This window comes from Folsomia candida, unplaced genomic scaffold (genome assembly GCF_002217175.1).
Source record: "Folsomia candida strain VU population unplaced genomic scaffold, ASM221717v1 Fcan01_Sc031, whole genome shotgun sequence".
Lineage (NCBI taxonomy): Eukaryota > Metazoa > Arthropoda > Collembola > Entomobryomorpha > Isotomidae > Folsomia > Folsomia candida.
Genome location: NW_019091223.1, coordinates 1,236,943 through 1,256,330, shown reverse-complemented (window position 1 = coordinate 1,256,330; position 19,388 = coordinate 1,236,943). Strand labels below are relative to the sequence as shown.

Here is a 19,388-nt window from a genome sequence, read left to right as displayed (position 1 = left end):
ATTCAAAACTTTCAGGCTGCGCAACATATTCTCTAACCATACCTTCGCGCGACGTTTCCGAGCATTATTCAAAGTTTCCGTAAATACTTTATTTTAAGTTAGTTTAGTTTTTGCCGCTTATCCAAACACAGATGGTTCTATTGACCAAGATTTCAAATTTTAGACGGATCCTTAATTATTGTGATTTTGCGTTTTTCATCTTATTTTTCGGATATGATATTTATGTTAACAACATATTGATGTAAGTAAAGGGAATCTTTCCGATTTATGAGAAGAAGCATGAAAATTTTAATTTCGTTAATTTTACGAATCAGTGCTAAATCAATTAATTAATTTAGCCATATCATATTTAACGAAAAATTTTCCGAGTACATATTTATATCCAATAAATTTTCTTTATGATAAACTCTACTTTTTGTTCCAATTTTAGGCTGAAATCCAACGATTGATCTGACAATACACAAGAGTAAGGTCCAAACACTCATTGTCAATGTGTGTAACAATAATGTAATTGTTTAATTAATCTAATTGTAATTTTGGAATGTCACATAGTTTCACGAATTATGAATGAATTTAGACCCTTCCAGGTGATCAGTTGTTCCTCGGCTGTCGCTGTGCAAACTGCATTTTAAGTCTGGCAAAATTTTAATTTATTTTCCATTTTTGGCTGTAGTCTTCTCAATTAATCCTGCAGATTCAAGTTACATAGAACTTATTCCGTTGATTTCTTCAAGTCAATTTGACAAATGACAAACATTTAAGCTGTGAGTAATTCGCTTTAAAATAATTGTTGTTTTACTAAATAAGAACTACGTAAGTAAAGTTGAGAAGAATATGAGATTACGCAACTTTCTCTATAGAGAACGGAGAAAATATATTGAAACACTTGGAACTTGGCCACTTGTAACTTTGAAGATATCCATTGGAATTCTAACTCCCTTACTTTTCAAACCTAAACATTATTACTGAACGTTTGTTAAAAGTATACCGGGATTATATGGCGAGTAATATTTACAAATCAAGCCACAAATTAGGAATTGGTTAGATCACTGATGCTGGACAAGTTTTCAAGAATTATGCTCTTCGTTTAATGTTCGCACCATATCATTCAAGGTCATTCATGTGAAATTGCGGAATCGTTCATTTTCATTCAAATGACAAGAAAGTCATGCTCATTCAATGTCATAATCCGTAAAGCTGAATGAAAATGAACAGGCATGATTCGAAGCTTGATATTAAACATGTGCTTATTCATTACGTGTTCTACGTTTACTTTTTGCATATGTACATAGATACCGTAAAACCTCTATTTATAGCCGGGGCTAAAATCCAAAACTGAGGGTCATGGACCCGGCTAAAATTAGAGACCGGCTATAATTAGAGACCCGGCTAAATTTTGTTGCTCCAAACATTTTAGATGTTACAAAATCAAATATAATTCATGTTGACTCAATTTGAGTTTTCTAATTTAGCAATATAAGCCATAAGTAACCCATTCTCTTTTAATCTACATCTTGAAACAAAGTTTAGCAGGTTTTTTAAATTTTCTGTCATAATTATATCCATTATTAACCCGAAATTAATGGGAAAAAATTAGTAGTTCAACTTATTCGTTGATTGGCATAATGTGCAACATTTTTCTTTAATGGACTATGAACAAGGATACAGCGGACAAGACAGGTCATAATTAGAGACCCGGCCATAATTGGGGACCCGGCTATAATTAGAGACCCGGCTAAAATTTGGAAATCTTGGCCTCCAGACCCGGCTATATTTGGAGACCGGCTATAATTAGAAGAGGGCTATAAATAGAGGTTTTACGGTATGTACACATATGTATAAATGACGAATACATTTCGATTTGCATTACGACGAGTATCAAACCTAAGGTGCCGCATTGAATGTATAATACTTTTCCTGAAATATATTTCGGAAAATTAATTTATTCCTAAACAAAGATGAACTTATTATTTACATTAGAAGCAGGCTGACTGTCTGAGTAATGCAGAAATTCTGCGTTACCAACGCTGTCCCTCTGTCTATGAAATTACTCCCAACTTGTATCCTCATTGGCCTTCGGGATCGTATCCTGCTTCGGTTCAACTTCGTCAGTTCCGGATCTAGCCACCACTCTGCCCGTTGTTGTTCCGAGTTGACAAAAATTTGTGCCGCAAATGTTTCGAAGACCACGCATACCATGACACAAATGAAAATGGTGAACGGATAAGTCATAAATCCCGATGATGGAAGATACCTAGCCAGTTTTATCATAACAAAAGTACAGTAAATTTGCAGCCAGGGAGAAACAACCATGGTTGCCGGGATCACGCGGGTTGATAAGGTTAGATTGAACTGTTTCTCAAGAATTTGCAAGCACCGGTACAATTTGATGCGGGCGGGGAGATTCACGCGAGTTGAGTGGGCGGGGTTGCCCATCCTGTAATTTGAATCCGTATGTTATATGGGTATTTTATGTGTGCAAAATAACAAGCTAAATTTGTAACAGGGACACGAAAAACAAGGACAAGTGAACAGTAGGTTAACCAAGTATGGGCAACATCTACATATAATATTAAGGTTCTTCTGGACGACGAATCAGTGCGCCAAGAATACTTATGTAAGTACTTTGACAAAAATGTTTTGCCCGTTAAATGTAAAGAAAAGTTTTCGTACAATTGGATGTATTTCCATTTTCACAAAAATTGGTTAATTCATATTTACGGAAATTTGCAAAAATTATTGATTACCAAGCATTTTTTTCACCACTTTTGCCTTGGATTTCATTGGACTAACAAATAGGAAGCCATAAAACTGATTTACATTTGTCCAATCGCATCAATCGGAGATCCAAAAGAACCTTAATAAACCTAACGGTAATTCAAATTACCGTCTCAGTATGGCCAGATAATCCAACAGACATCCAGTTCCAACAATAGAAAATTAAACAAGATGAAGAAAGCTCTCCAAAGTTGCACCGTGCAGTGATATCCGTCCACAATGGAGACCAAGTATTTTACCAAGTTCCATCCAAGGGCGTCTGCTGGAACTAGGTGCTGCTGACAACTGGAACAATATCCGACCAAATAACCCAAGTAAGGCGGAACACAATGGTTTCCAAGAAGTCGTCTCGTTCTTATTATTCCCATCGGGATGCACATCCTGTTCACGAAAGGCAGCATTCGCAGCAGAATGATGTTACGTTGATTTCTATGAAAATTTAGGGACTTATATACGATACGTAGCTGGATGTGATACTTGTTCTAATTGAGAAATATTGAATTCATGTACGACTAAAACAAAGTATCAACAAACTACTAACTAGTACTAACGAACGAAAAAATGTAAATGTATCAGGATACTGAATAGATAATTCATATTCCGTATCCAATTCATCTTAATAAACGTCACCCCGTTTAGCCCACCTGTTCGTTATCGACTTCCCAGAATTTGTATCCGGCAGAATATCCATCGCCTTAAACGAATCTTGCATCCATATCTCAAACCGTAATGTTGTATTTAACAACGCCCCTGCCTTATTAGATAGATCGATCCCCATTCCCCAAAGGTACAGCGTGATGGTGACCAGCCACATGAAAACGTTGGGCAGGAGGGTGATCAAACATCCCGACTTGTACTGGTTGTACGCGATTAAGGTGACCAATCCAAAATAACCGAGCTGCAGGATTTGCACCGCTCGGACAATATTCAGCTTCGTCCGCGTCTTGATATGAGCGATACGTTGTGAAGACTTGTCCCATTTCAGGGGAATACAGTGTAGCCAGGACAATCCTGTCAGGCTCCATTTTATAATTTGTATATGATCGTGTAACATTTCAGGTCCTGTTAATCTTCTTAAATTATAGAGTTGCCAATGAGATTTGCGTCAGCTGAAGATGAGCTGACAATAACAAAAGTTTGTACACATTTAATTTTTAACCATACATATTTGCCCCCTCAGACAAATTTGGCATTAAACGGTATAAGTTTCATGTATATGCCAAACAGTAACTGGCCGATGTTCAGAACTTTTTAACTGGTCTAAATTTTTCGAAAGTGCTTAAACTTTGCAAAAGTTAATCATTTAAATTGAGTTTAAGACCAACTACTGATTTACAACTCATTGGTAACTCATTACTAACTTATCTTTCTTGTAAATGTGTCTGGTTGTTTGTCTTGAGATCCATAAACGTCACAATTTTCTTCTGCAATAACTGTTATTTTTTCAAAATTAATTTTTTCCAATAAAGGGTGGACAAATTACTTTGCTCAATTAGACTAATTTGACCTCCGTTCTTCGCTGGGACTGGATTCTCAGGGCGCTTGCAGCTACAAGAATTCGAGAATCTACCTGCATGCAGAATAAGTACAACGCTCATACGAAATTATAGGCTTCGTGCAGAAATTAACTTTAAACCCCAGGCCAATTACGTGGCTTTCACGATTCTCTAAAAATAAAGTAATTGAAGATAGATAAAAAGTTAATTTCTTTTAAAAAATCCATAATTTCGTATGACTTTTGTATTCTGCAGACACATAGGTAGGTACATAGATTCCCGACTTCTTGTAAAATGAAATTAGTCCTCTAAATTTGGTTTGCAATCCATGACGGTCTTTCTCACCATATAACTCTGGTGGACATGAGTCGGATCTTCTACACAGAGTACAGACTCACTGAGGGCTTCCCCTCTATTGCATTGCCAGACCGTCTGGCTGGGCTCACCGAACCGTTGAGAGGAGCACAAAACCCACTAACACCGAGCCAAGTAGGATCAGCAATAGCTTCCAGGCAACTGTAATCGAACGTGATGACTATCATACCCCCGATCCACTTAGGAGTAGGGTGTCACATGTTGTCAGTCTCAGATTTTGATGTCCTTTACATAGATATGCTGTAGTACTATATGAGTGTGCAAAAGGGGAAGGAGGGTTAAACTCCATGAGCCCATTTACGTTCGCCACACCCCCTCAAAGGCACAAAAACCCCCAGAGTTGCCGCACTAAAATCTATCATATTTTTTTGAAATTTCTAATTTTTTCAATGGACATATACCCTTGATCAGAAAATCTTCAAAAATATTGAAAATTTCGAAAAAGTTGAGTTTAGAGCAACTATCGGGGATCACAAAAATGTTAATTTCGTCCAAATCTCGATTTTTTGGGAAGATTTTAGGGTGGCAACTCTGGGGATTTTGGCGCCTTTGAGGGGGTGTGGCGGGCGTAAATGGGCTCATGCAGTCTAACCCTCCTTCACTTTTTGCACACTCATATAGTACTGCAACATATGCAAAGGACATCAAAATCTGAGACTGACAACATGTGACACCCTACTCCTACGCTAAAGGGCCTTGCATGTATACAGGGTTATAATTTTGTATAGGCACAGTAGCTAATTTGCCGATATAAATAAACCTGCTGCTCGAATTCAAAATGTTGTAAATGATTTTAAAACTACAATTCAAGTCGAACAAAGTTTCAATTTACTCCATTTTAAAATTTCGAAATCTGGGTCCGAAAATTGACCCCCAAGTGTACCATGCTGCTAAACGATTTTGCACACCTAAAATGACCTCTAAATCTCTAAAATGTAATTTATCAATGCAATTAATATGGTTTCTGATAGAATTGAGCTCAATGCAAACAATTATATCCAAAAATCGACCAGAAACACAAATCTCAGCTTTCCAGAGTCTCCAAACGCACCACCCTCAACAATTGCGAAACCAGACGCGCGTGACATACATTGATCGTGCTTTCACAAAAAAAATTTTTTAAGTACAAAATGAGTTGGGGAAGAAAGAACACGATCCCTAGTTTATAAAACACTTCATTTTTTGGTATTTCGACAAAATTTGAGGATATGGCATTGAAAATAGGGTGAAACCACAAACTTTTTGGAACCCTGCACAGTCAGAATCACCACTCAGTATTATTCAATTTGGATGAAGTACTCTGAATTAGAATTATTTTGTACAAAGATGCACTAGTTACGATAACTTATGCACCTTTTGTGTTTTCTCAAAATGGCAACTTCAGGACGACATTTTAAAGAAAAGTGTGCCTAATTTTTTTATGGATTTTGCAAACTTTTTGATGACGAGTGTACGAAACTGACCTATGAAACGCGGCTTAAAATGCTTAATTTTTGGAAACGCCGACTTTGTTCCTTATCAAAAAAGGATGAGGAACACGTGGAAAATATCAAAAACATGCACCGACGAGTACTTCGGACGCAAAATTAATGTTATCAACTGTGCCTATACAAAGTTATAACCCTCTGTAGTGGGCATACATACATTACTGCGCTATTATTGTAGTTGCATGGGCTTTACAAATTCAACCCATTAGAGGAACGGAGATCAATTGGACAAAGTATTTTGTCCATGGTTTTAAATCGTGCGATTATAAACTGCTAAACATTCAACTCGGCGAACACCGAAATTAAATATGTATGTTCGCATGCTCTTATTTACATACATATTAAGCTTAGCTCTCTGAAAGGATGTTGCACGCGCAACGGCAAGTTATGTACTTGGAATTTAATTGCCTATTCACTTAAGTTTAATCGAATTTCACTAAAATGGGTACTAAATTGGAGTGTTTCTTTAAATCAAGTGCAAAATGTTATTACAATTTTGCGTTTCCAGTTTAACTAAACTTTTGCACATTAAAAATATTTAATGCGTACTAGGCTTTAAATATAGCTCTTTAACAATATTTTGCTTGCAATGGAATATTAAACTACTGGAAAACTTTGATAGAAATCGCTTTGAGTTTTGCTCACCGATGAAAGTTCTTTATAAAATTGTTGTCCCTAGCGGTTTGCTGGTCAAATTGGACCAATTAGGCAGCGACCTGTATTTATGTAGAACTTTGTGAAATGACCAGACTACATACATACTTGGACTAATTGTGTCGATATCTCTAATTGCATTACCAATTTCCAATTACTCGAAGCTCTGCAATGGGATTACGCAAGCAGCTAAATTGGATTGAGGTACCCTAAAGTTATAATTACAGTACTTGGATCAAATATATTTCAAACTACGCTTTAAAAAATATCATTTTGGTCTTGCTGACATTACACACTCTAAGAAATGTGGTTACGAGTATAACCAGATAGTATATAGGCATTACTCTACCGCCATGGTTATAAAGTTTGTTACAAATTGTGATGGATTTACAACAAGTTGGTGACAAATTTAAAATGATGGTCCCTATAATGTTACTAATTGCCCTAGTAGCTCAGAGGTCAGAGCACTTGACATGAATTCAAGGGAGCCGTGGTTCGATTCCCGGCTGGGTAACAATTTTTGGCATTATTCGGGATTTACGTATTTGATTTCTAAATAAATTTGGTTTCCACAAGGATAGAAGTAGTGTTAAAATCAAAAACAAATTCCTAGTTCGGAATAAAAAAGAACTTTCCATCGTAGGCCAAAAGTGAACTTTCTTTGGTAGGCAACAGTTCGTTACCACCGTAAAAGAAAGTAGAAATTCACAGAAAAAGGCCACAGACAAATATCAGTAAAAGTCCCTATAATGTTACTAATTGCCCTAGTAGCTCAGAGGTCAGAGCACTTGACATGAATTCAAGGGAGCCGTGGTTCGATTCCCGGCTGGGTAACAATTTTTGGCATTATTCGGGATTTACGTATTTGATTTCTAAATAAATTTGGTTTCCACAAGGATAGAAGTAGTGTTAAAATCAAAAACAAATTCCTAGTTCGGAATAAAAAAGAACTTTCCATCGTAGGCCAAAAGTGAACTTTCTTTGGTAGGCAACAGTTCGTTACCACCGTAAAAGAAAGTAGAAATTCACAGAAAAAGGCCACAGACAAATATCAGTAAAAGTCCCTATAATGTTACTAATTGCCCTAGTAGCTCAGAGGTCAGAGCACTTGACATGAATTCAAGGGAGCCGTGGTTCGATTCCCGGCTGGGTAACAATTTTTGGCATTATTCGGGATTTACGTATTTGATTTCTAAATAAATTTAGTCAAAATCTTTAATAATTTTCTTACTTTGCAACCGTTGAACTGGTAACAATTTGCGGTGTGAAATCCCCCATCGTCGGCAGGGTACATATATGTGTATATATATTGAGTCATTTGGACTTATCAGTAAATCATGCCATTATAAATTGATAAACACACGACACGCGCGTTCCCACCCAAATTAGGTTTGTACACGTACATTATGTATTTTAGTTGACAACATGAAGGTCCTTAACAATGTTTTGCTTGCAATATATTTAATTAAACTACTGGGAAATTTTGACGTAGTCACAATCCCCTCAAGTCTCGCTCTGGGGTGAAAGCTCTTTATCTACAAGATCGTTGCGTCTGTCTGTCTATTTTTCCAACACCCGAACGGCATGTATTTAGACTTCAAACTGTGAACGTATATAATGAAACCTGACGGTAGACATTAAGCTCAACCGTCTCCCGTCACTTTGCATAAACCCTTGCCGGTCAAAGATGTCGAATTTTTTATTTCGCCCGTTTTAGATGTATTTTTGGGCAGGGATCTCAGAAATCGACATAGTTTTGACGTGCCATAGCCGTGTGACCGTGTCAATTCACCCCTTTGCCACATTTCGTTTGCCACGGTTTGTTAAATATTTTATCGGATGGAGTTTGTGAATAGCGAAAAGAGGAGGAGATGAAAAAGTGGTATGCAAAGCAGAGGCAGACACCAGACCAAGCTCCACAGGTTGTACCCTTTAAGGTCAAAAAGGCTAAGAAACGTCAGGCAAGGATTAAATTACAGACATACATACAGTCAGGTGCAAATCTTTAGAGCCACCTTTATTTTCGTCATAAATTTTGATCGCGTCATCATAAAATAACCAAATTGGGCAATAATGTGTGCAACACTATCCTTCACAAGTGACAGGAGCCACGAAGTCGAAATATACCGCAAACAATTTTTTCTTCCTAAATGCCAAAAATAGGGGGTGCAAAACTTTAGAGCCACCTAGTTACTAGTTGCTATTTCGAATTTATCCTCTGTTTTTTGGTCTGAGAAGGAATATGATGATTTTGCATTTGGAACTAGTATAGCACGAGTTTCTAAGCCAATCGGCGTGCATTTTGTGACAACTAAATTTTTTTCCGCATTAATGCGAGCATTGGAAAGTAATTATGATCATTTCAATATGAAGCTATCGAGATATCGGGTTTGAAGTTATTTGGCACTCTTTTATACCAGATTCAGTAGCAAATAGGACAGAATTTTTAGTTTATGCGAAATTCGACAACATTCTTTTAAGATTACGGTAAAACAGTTGGGGATGGATGAGGTCTAAGCTTGAACCACGTGGATAGTTACTAAATTTAACCGCATAAATCAGCAAGATTGTCTCGCGAGTACAAATTTCAACTTTCTCACTCTAAGGGGATTGCTAGGGGAATTTTAGAACTAACCCCTTCCCTCGAATTAACGAAATTAAGGAAACAAACCTCTATTAACTAACCTTGACCAACCAACGATTTGGAGTGCTCTAATTGGTATAGGGTTTCGTCCACCCAGTACTTTACAAAAATATGAAATACTTCCGAATAGATGCCCTCGACAGTCTTTATCCATTTTATCACGATTTTGGTGATCCTCAACTAGTTTATCTTAAAACAAAGCGGTTGGGGATTATGTAATGATTTTAGTGTCGCCGGTGATACATACTGCAAGGAAGGTGAAGCTTTCTCGTGGTACAATGGACCCGGAAGGTGGTTACAAATTATGCCAAGATCTAACTGTGAAGAATAAAGCCAGATAGGACGAAGGAAACTCGTTTTGCAAGAATGTACGCCAAGATTCTTCATCTAAGATCAACAAAAAAAAGTTTCGATGAAAATAAGACCCATCAACGGGGCAGTCTCAGATCGGCGGCTGACCTCAATTCTATCCAAATGCATGGTGGGGTATTGTCAAGAAAATATAAACAAAGGTTAGGCTGACCCGACGCTGATAACAACTTGAAACAAGAATTTTTCTAGTTTATAGCGAAAGAGGGGACAAAATGTACTGACTTAATGCTGAATTGAATCTGTGGATTAAATTCGAAAAACTGAACTGCAACAAAGTCCTAGATATCAAAACTACGTGTTCCAATTGGTCATTAACTGAGCAAATTAATTTAATAGTCAAATTTTACGGGTGGCTCTATATTGTTTTGCACCCCCAATTTTTTACGTTTGGCAAGAAAAAAATAGTGTGCGGTTTATTTCGACTTCGTGGTCTTTGTCACTTGTGAAGGATAGTGTTCCACATATTATAGCCAAATTTGGTAATTTTATGATGACGCGATCAAAATTGATGACGAAAATAAGGGTGGCTCTAAAGATTTGCGCCTAACTGTATGTATGTACATAAATGCATACATATGAATGTCCATTTAGTACAAAACGCAACCATGATTCCCGCCGTTTTGACCCAATAATAGTTGACCGTGAGTCTCAGAAAGGTAAAAGTGAAAAGTGAAAGTTTCATACGTTAGTATGCTAACGCACGAAACTTTGAATAGATCGGACAGCATGTCACACATAACACGACACTCCTAAATTTTAAGGTATCGCCCCTTTGTTGTAACGGCACAACCATTTATACCCTCATTTATACCCGACAAGGTTGTGGTTCAGCACGAGGTGGAATAGGATGAAGTTAAAATAACCTATATTTTTTCCGGACGTGAATTATTTTTCACGATAGAGTTGCTGCTTTTTGGTATGCATTTTTAAAACAATATTTAAGACATATTTATCTATATATGTATGTAAGTGCTAGTTTTACGAAGAAGTAAATAAATAAGGACAAACGGTATGTTTGTATAAGCATGTTTGAATAAAGGATTAATTTAACAATATTTAGCTAGGTGTACTGGACTTGAAAATTGGACCAGTCTGCTTTAACAATATTGAGATGAAGTTGGGACGGATGTTGGCGTATTTTTATCATATTTTTCCAATAAATTGATGTGAATAAAAGGCAAGTTTTCTATGTACAAGTATGCATTAGAAGAGATGATAAAAACGAAAATCTGGTGGTTTGGATGAATGAATTGTTAAATCATAAAAAACTTTTTTTTAATATTCATAACCCTCACCCACCAGTTCGTCGGAATTTAAACTCGATAAAATTTGCAAGCATAAAACAGAAATTTCTAGTTCTATCTAGCAAGACTCGATTACATAGATAGACACTTTCTTTAAGTTAGCCATGTCATCCGTTTCGAAGAATTTCCCGAGCATTTTCCATGCCGAAGCATTTTTCTAGATACATTTATTATACGTACATCCTACCAATGACTCATTCCCATTAGCTTCCTACTTATTATTTATATGATTGTGGTAACATCCGCTACCGATATTGCATCCGGCGATGGGCAAAAAATGTCATACATAAGTAAACTTACTTATTATGTAGAAATCCATTATTTCCGTAATTATTTAGTTTTAAGGACTACTTAGGAAATACATTTACAAGTATGAAAATCTATGTACATTAGCACTTCAATTCGCCTGAATAAATAACCGCCGTTGAATTTCAACAATTTTAGGCAAAACATTTGAAGTGGTTTCATGCGCTGGTAAGATAGTACTGAATGTACATAATACAATCAATCATTTTCAATTATTTACACAACCGCAATCGAAATATCTGTGGTTATAGTTTTAAAAATAAAATTTTGTGCTCATATTCCATCCTAAGTTCAAAATGTCATTTAAAACTAAAATAATCCTATTCTTCCTAGTTTTATCGAACAATTACAAATCATCCGTAGGAACTGATACCGTTCAAAATACACAACACCCACCAACCGGAACTTGGGCTTCATTTATAAATATGTTGAACCATTGCACAATCCAAGTATTTTACTACCGCAGAAACTTTACAAGTTGGGATACCATTTCTAAGCAACTACAAGACCTGAATGGCCTTCTCAACTTCAATTTTATCATGGAAAACGTAGGTGACCCAGAAAACAGATATATTAGAGCCAATGTAACCCAACATGACGAGAAAGGAATTATTCAGAGTTTCCCATTTGAAGAAAATAACTTCAATCTGATTTTTTCAAATTATCATACCGCCATCATGTTTTCGCCACCTATGAATCCTTTACTACGAATGTTTGGGTTGGTGGCCTTCAATGAAGATTCGGATTACATCATCATCCTTGACTATTTTCCCGGACATATACACTGGCATTTTAACTTTTATTTTGGCTTAAGTTCTAATTTTAGGCTGACGTCCATCCTTCTATACAGCAACATGACGACGAATGCCTTATCCATCGTGTGCCATACTTGCACCCCGCTTCAGCAGATAAAGGATCGGAGTGATAAGAGCTTTTTAATCAAAAAACTGTTTCCCGCTAAAGACTCAACCCTCACACAATTCTCAGGATATAAGAAACTGATGACAAACATGAACCTGCACCCCATAGAATTTTTACCAGATCAAAAGTTTTGGAAAATTCCTTGTAGTTTAAAACACTGCGGATTGTTTACTCCTCACACAACTTGTCCAGTGTCCGAACTAATGGTCAGATTGAACTTTACAACTACCAATTCTAGTCAAAACATTGTTGGATCTGCTATTTCGAATAAAATTTACACTAGGGAAAATCTGAAAGATATGCTCTGGAGCCCAGGACTAATTGGTCGAATGACGTGGATAAAGCACAGCGTAGACTTTAGGCAGGTTCAGTATAGGATTTACGCCTTACCCGTTGAATTTAACGCAATATCTATGTTAAATATTTTTGATGTTTTGTCCCTTTCCATTTTAATAATCTTGGGAAGTGCATCGAGTCTAATAATTCTCAAAAATAGGAAATTTGTATTTGCCCCGATCGCATGGACTGTAAGCATTTTCCTTCAGCAGGCTACAAGCTTCGTCATCAAACCAGGTGAAGCTAAGGTTACCCGATTTCACGTGTTTGTGACATATTGTGTCGTCTTATTTTGGTTATTTAATGCTTTCTTTGTGGGAAGTATGTTTAGTGGTGAATTTTTCTCTCTCTTTACATCTAATCGGATACCTCAACTTCCCAGAAATTTAAAAGAGTTAGTCCTCGCAACAGATATTCCAATGTTTTCATGGTCAACAACTTTTATTATGCATGAAAATAATAGAGAGGTTAGCACTCTGAAAGAAAATTTAATTACACAAATGCTTGAGGGAGCAGAGTACCCGCAGGAATATCGCAGAATGTTATACAGTCTCAAAGAAAAAGTAGTATGGTGTGGAGAGTTGAACTTGTTTAGGGCTGCCAGATCTGCCTCCTTAAATATACCATATTTTGGCAATTATACGCAAGGCAGGTACTCAATTTTTGCTTTGATTGACCCCTCATTTGTACATCAAATTATGGAACGTTGCTTCGGTGTGTTTAGAAAATATTTTATAATCTCTAACACCGAGGAACATTTAGATACAGCGCTTCTTCCATGGATAACATATAGAACCTCCTTTGGGGCGAGGTTTGAAGTGGATGTTGGGTACCTGACTGAAGCTGGGATTACAGAATATTGGGAAAATAACTTTCAAATATATCGCTTTCTTGATTTTGTTAAATCGTCTCATGATTACAACATGGAACTTGGAATTCCAGAAAAGAATTACACAAACTATTTCCAAAAAGCGATACTCAACAAAAGAGAGAGTAATTCGGCAGAACTTGCAAGAGAAGGAGAGCCCATCGAGCTGGACAAGACTAAAATGTTGTTTTTCCTTTATACTTCTTGCGTTGGGATCTCTGCAGTTTACTTTGTAGCAGAAAAATATAGATTTATAACAAAACTAGCCTACAATCCCGTCTTTAGGGACGGTTGTATATAAACTTGGACACTAACATATGACAGTAATTAAATTTATTCAGCACATGGCGCGGTGTACTCCCGCTGTACTGAAGTCCTGGCGCGGTGTGCCCCTCTTCGTCCAAATTATAGCTACAAAGTAAACTAACTCAACTAAGACGCAGTAATGATGTTAGTATAGTTTTAGTCTGGTTTGAACAGTTGAGTAAGAAATTTTTACCTTTGCTAAGGATTTTTTGACGTTACTAAGGCCTACCCTTATACTGAAGATCTTATTGAAGTCGTTTCTTATACAGAATATTTTTTCTCATCCGCATTTGCACCAACTCTTGAAGGAAAAATAGAAAAGAGATAACCAAGCAAACCACGAGGGCAAGAAACGCGCCTGAAATATGTTGTAGCGTAAGATCGTCACTTTCTTGTACAGCTTTTTCCTCTGTTTGGTTTGTTTCCGCCCACCAGGCTAGTTTTGGCAAACGGACAGTCTCATATTCGTCCTGTTCGATCCAGATTGCTTCAAGGTGAGAGGGGCGCGTCCGGCTGATCCATCGGTCAAAACTTGTCGTGTAGATAGAACCACCTTGCAGGGCGATACCGAGGAAAATCTAGAAATGGGCGTTAAAGTTTTTAAAATTCCGCCAATGAAGGAGGACTGTGAGATTACTTAAATTGTTGGATAAAATTTTATATTCGCGATATCTAAAAAGTGATTAGAACCCTGGCATCAATCAAATCGAGGATTAGCAAAAAATCTTCGCTATACTGAAACTCATTTTTACCTTACTGTAAACTCACCATGTATGTCGTTTCGGAAGCAAGAACCAATTTTCTGGCATCCGCATCCGATATATTTCTCGCAATGAGATATCGTGGGCTGGGAGCGTAGATGATACAACTGTGTTTCGGTTTCGCTATGACGCGACGCAAGCAGTCTAAACCACTCTGTGCCGACATGACTTCCATTTTTGCAACAAGCTTAACGAAGACCGGATGTGTTGAACCCTTAAGGAAATTTAATGCAGAGTCACCTTCGCGTAAGAACCCAACAGTAAAGTCGGAGTCCGCCAGAGCTTCAAATGTTTCTGGGAGATCTTCATAGAACGGGAAGGCTAATAGGCTCACCATCTTGGACCTACCCGAAAGAATTCGAGGTTATAATAGGGGAATCTTGAAGAAGATTTAACGTTCCCGAGATGCTTCATGCTTCCTTCTTACTTAGAATATCAAACTCATGACGATATTTCAATTGATAATTAAAAAGTTTGTGCAATTCCCAAACAGTGATGGATTTTGCAATTTTGCACCGAACTTCTCCACATTTAACTCATTTTTAAAAACGCGACCTGCACGAGGTCTCTTGAAATTGACAATATTCAGCTTTGTATGCCCTTCGGAACGCCATTAAATTCTGGTGTATTCTGAGGCACTTGATTACCTCTCAATGCCGCATCCCTTAATATTTCTGAGTATTGCTTACCTATAAAGTGTCGTAATGATAAGGGTGAAGAAAAGCCATAACGCCACCATACACCTTAGCGGAGTGAACCGCGGAAGAACAGCATCCTGATCGAGATAACTTGCCATTACGAAAAACACCTGATGTCGGACAATCCATAGATTTGAGGGAATAACTGATCCTCGGTGAGAATATCCCAGTTCGTCTGTCATGCCCAAGCCGACCAGAGCTATTGTGAGGAGCTTAAATATGATGAACGCCAAGATAGTCGAGGCTATGATACAGATCCACAAGACAAGATCGAAAGACCTTCAATCAACACAGAAATTACGTTAAGGAAAAGAAGTAAATATGGACTTATTGGGTCATTCGAGGTCACACCTGATACTTCCTTTGAGGAATTTTTAAACCTCCCGCTATCTCACAAACTATTAACTTTATTTACAAATTCGAACGATCAACTAACCACAATAACGCCTTCGAACTGAAGATTCGTACTCCCTTACTAGTAAAAAATTCCAGGTTGGACTGAATAAAAAACGAGTCCGTGTACGAGATGAGCTTCACTATCATAAAAAAAATCCTTAAAATTGCTTAGTTACTTTACTCCCCAAATACTTGACTAGCTCTTGCATACTTCGGCTCCTCGATATTGCCGTTGTAAGTCCAAAATCCGCTTTACCAGACATCAAGTCTCCAACAGCACCTGCAAAAACAATTAACTTGTATAATATAATGAACCATTTACTTACATATATTACGACAGACGTAACATTTTATACATCTACTAAAATGAACGAAATATAAGACATTACATCTTAAACGAATCCTATTTTTCCCTACATATAATTTTGTATATCGCGGTGTGGTGTGATTGGTTATTTATTTGAGAGAATTTTACCAGTTAAGAGAAAAGAATGGAAAAACAAGGTTGTTGTAAAAAGTAGTGTTAAAAGAGAAGAACGAAGTTAATTGCTTCTTCAATAATTGTTGTTAAAAAAGTAACTCGTGCAGTAAATAAGTAAAACCGATTATTAAAGTTTTCAGTGTGGTTTATTTCGCCAGGCACGAGTAACTTGAGTAACAATTAGCCACCACGCTCCACGGTAATCTCTGGTTCACATAGCAGAAACGCATGCGACGGGTAGTTGCTTGGACCGCTCTCATCTATATTATAATCTATATTATAAGAGGCAATGTCTGTTGGCAACAGAAGTGAAAGTGAATCTGTCTGTGACGGAAGTTTGTCCGTGACGGAAGTGAAAGTACTGAAAGTCAAGTTTCGAATGGCGCGAAAATTCAAAAACTTTAATTTCAAACATAAATGTTGGTTATCAAGGTGTGGCGGCCTGGTGGGGTTATCGGGTCTTTGTTCCCTGAGGGTGGTTATCGGATCTTTGTTGCCTGATGGTGGTTATCGGGTCTTTGTTGCCTGGTGGTGGTTATCGGGGTGTGGCGCCCTGGTGCTGGTTATCGGGTCTGTGTTGCCTGTTGGTGGTTATCGGGTCTTTGTTGCCTGATGGTGGTTATCGGGTCTTTGTTGCCTGATGGTGGTTATCGGGTCTTTGTTGCCTGATGGTGGTTATCGGGTCTTTGTTGCCTGATGGTGGTTATCGGGTCTTTGTTGCCTGATGGCAGTGAGGAGCTGTGTCTCTGGTGAACGAATATGCTACGGATTTCTGCGGTGGTGGCTGCGTTAATGCGGCCGTTCACGATGTATGTCACATAAATAATGTGGCCATCACCAAATCAGATCATACTAAAACTTGGTAAACTAACATCCAATGTAAGCACGGTCGCAAAAAATCAAACATAGTTTTCCATATTTTCCATATTTGCGGGTTTTCGTACATATTACATATTTTCATACAAATTTTTGCCGATTTTTCGTACATGAACATATTTTCCTATATATTTCGAGTACTTTTCTAAACAAATATGTTAGTAGATATTTCGAAGTTTTGAATGGAACATGCTTTTCTTCGTTTACAAATTAAGGTTCCCTCAAAATTATATTTCATGAATATCGTAGAAAATTCAGGTTGAAAACCAATTTTTATGAGCATATTTTCAGTTTTTTTAAGAATATATATATTTTGCGGTATTTACGTACATACATACGCCTTCTGGTAAGTACCAATTAATTAGAAAAATATTATCCTTCTAATTACTAGGTTTTCATTTATGTGACATACGTCGTGAACGGCCGCATTAACGCAGCCACCACCGCCAAAATCGGTAGCATATTCGTTCACCAGAGACACAGCTCCTCACTGCCTGATGGTGGTTATCGGGTCTTTGTTGCCTGATGGTGGTTATCGGGTCTTTGTTGACTGATGGTGGTTATCGGGGTGTGGCGCCCTGTTGGTGGTTATCGAGGTGTTACGGCCTAATGGGGATAATCGGGCGTCGTTGCCATTGTCAGTACCATTGTTAGTTTATTTGGGCAGTTATCTTATTGCATGCCGTTGCCGTTGGCATTGCCCTAGCAGTACCAGTCGCAGTATTAATTGGTAGACCCGTATCACCCAGTTAGACTTCCACTATTACTGCCAGTGGTATAGGCAGTGCGCAAAGCAGACCGACCTGGCAGAGATGACTGAGCCAAATTTAATGCCAGACCCCCTACCACTGGCGATGGCAGTGCCTGTGGCTGTTTGGACTGGCAGAGATGACTGAGCCAAATTTAATGCCAGACCCCCTGCCACTGGCAATAGCAGTGCCTATGGCAGTTTGGACTGGCAGAGATGACTGAGCCAAATTTAATGCCAGACCCCCTGCCACTGGCAATGGCAGTGCCTATGGCAGTTTGGACTGGCAGAGATGACTGAGCCAAATTTAATGCCAGACCCCCTACCACTGGCGATGGCAGTGCCTGTGGCTGTTTGGACTGGCAGAGATGACTGAGCCAAATTTAATGCCAGACCCCCTGCCACTGGCAATAGCAGTGCCTATGGCAGTTTGGACTGGCAGAGATGACTGAGCCAAATTTAATGCCAGACCCCCTGCCACTGGCAATGGCAGTGCCTATGGCAGTTTGGACTGGCAGAGATGACTGAGCCAAATTTAATGCCAGACCCCCTGCCACTGGCAATGGCAGTGCCTATGGCAGTTTGGACTGGCAGAGATGACTGAGCCAAATTTAATGCCAGACCCCCTGCCACTGGCAATGGCAGTGCCTATGGCAGTTTGGACTGGCAGAGATGACTGAGCCAAGAAGGGTGCCAGACCCACTGCCTATGCCTATGGCAGTTTGGACTGGCAGAGTGTAATATGCCAAGTCGAATTCCTAACTTACTGCCGGCATGCAGCCAGCCCAAAATTGGACTCTTTGTCTGGAGTGTGGATCGAGCTTAGAAATGTATGGGAAGGTATAAATGGTGAATATAGCAAGGCATGTGAATTGCTTCGAGATATTTTATTTTATTTTCCTACCATCAACTTTCCACTTTCTTGACATTCTTTACAAATTTGTTTCACTTCCGTCGGCATCAAAGGTTGAGCTAATAATGCAGACTATTTAAATTTAATTTGGTGAACATTGAAAACTAAATCAACTCTCGCCCGGCGGTAGACGGGCTTATACGCTAGTCATATATAATTCCCGCCACATCAATGCTTCAAATAATTCCGTAATGTGCCTTTACATACCTATCATAGTCCCGTTCGGAAGCAAGAATCCAGTCCCACCACCAGTCGAAGTAATCGCGCGATATGTAAAATTCAACGCGATGGTGAGGTACTCGTTAACCAGTGGGGCATACCGACCCCTCTTGAGGTTACGAATTTTCCCGTTCATTCCAGGATCCAATTCTACCAGCGGTAAAATTGCGGGGCACGTAATTGTTAACATTTTACCGTTCAGATTGGTCGTCAAGTCTGGGAAATATGATAACTTTGTGTTGTTCTCGGAATCAGCTGGAATCCGAATTATCTTTGGGTTGCCGTTATCACAGAAAAAGCAGACGGAGCGAATAACCAATTCTAACGTTGTCTTTTCACGAGAAACTCCAATTTTATAATTGATCCGATCTACAGAGATATTTACTTAATCGTTTTACAAAAAGAGACCAAATTATTTTCTTAAAAACTTTACTTGGAAACACGTCCGA

The 19,388-nt window shown here is 38.3% G+C and overlaps 1 long non-coding RNA gene across 1 annotated transcript; it reads right to left on the bottom strand.

The window, feature by feature from the left end:
• Positions 1 to 1,931: 1,931 nt before the first annotated feature.
• LOC118439180 lies at positions 1,932 to 4,156 on the bottom strand. The gene is made up of 3 exons (XR_004837271.1): positions 3,423 to 4,156; positions 2,888 to 3,207; positions 1,932 to 2,437 (listed from the first exon to the last, which is right to left on the bottom strand). It is a non-coding gene; the product is annotated as an uncharacterized LOC118439180 (long non-coding RNA).
• Between the last annotated feature and the right edge of the window lie 15,232 nt (positions 4,157 to 19,388).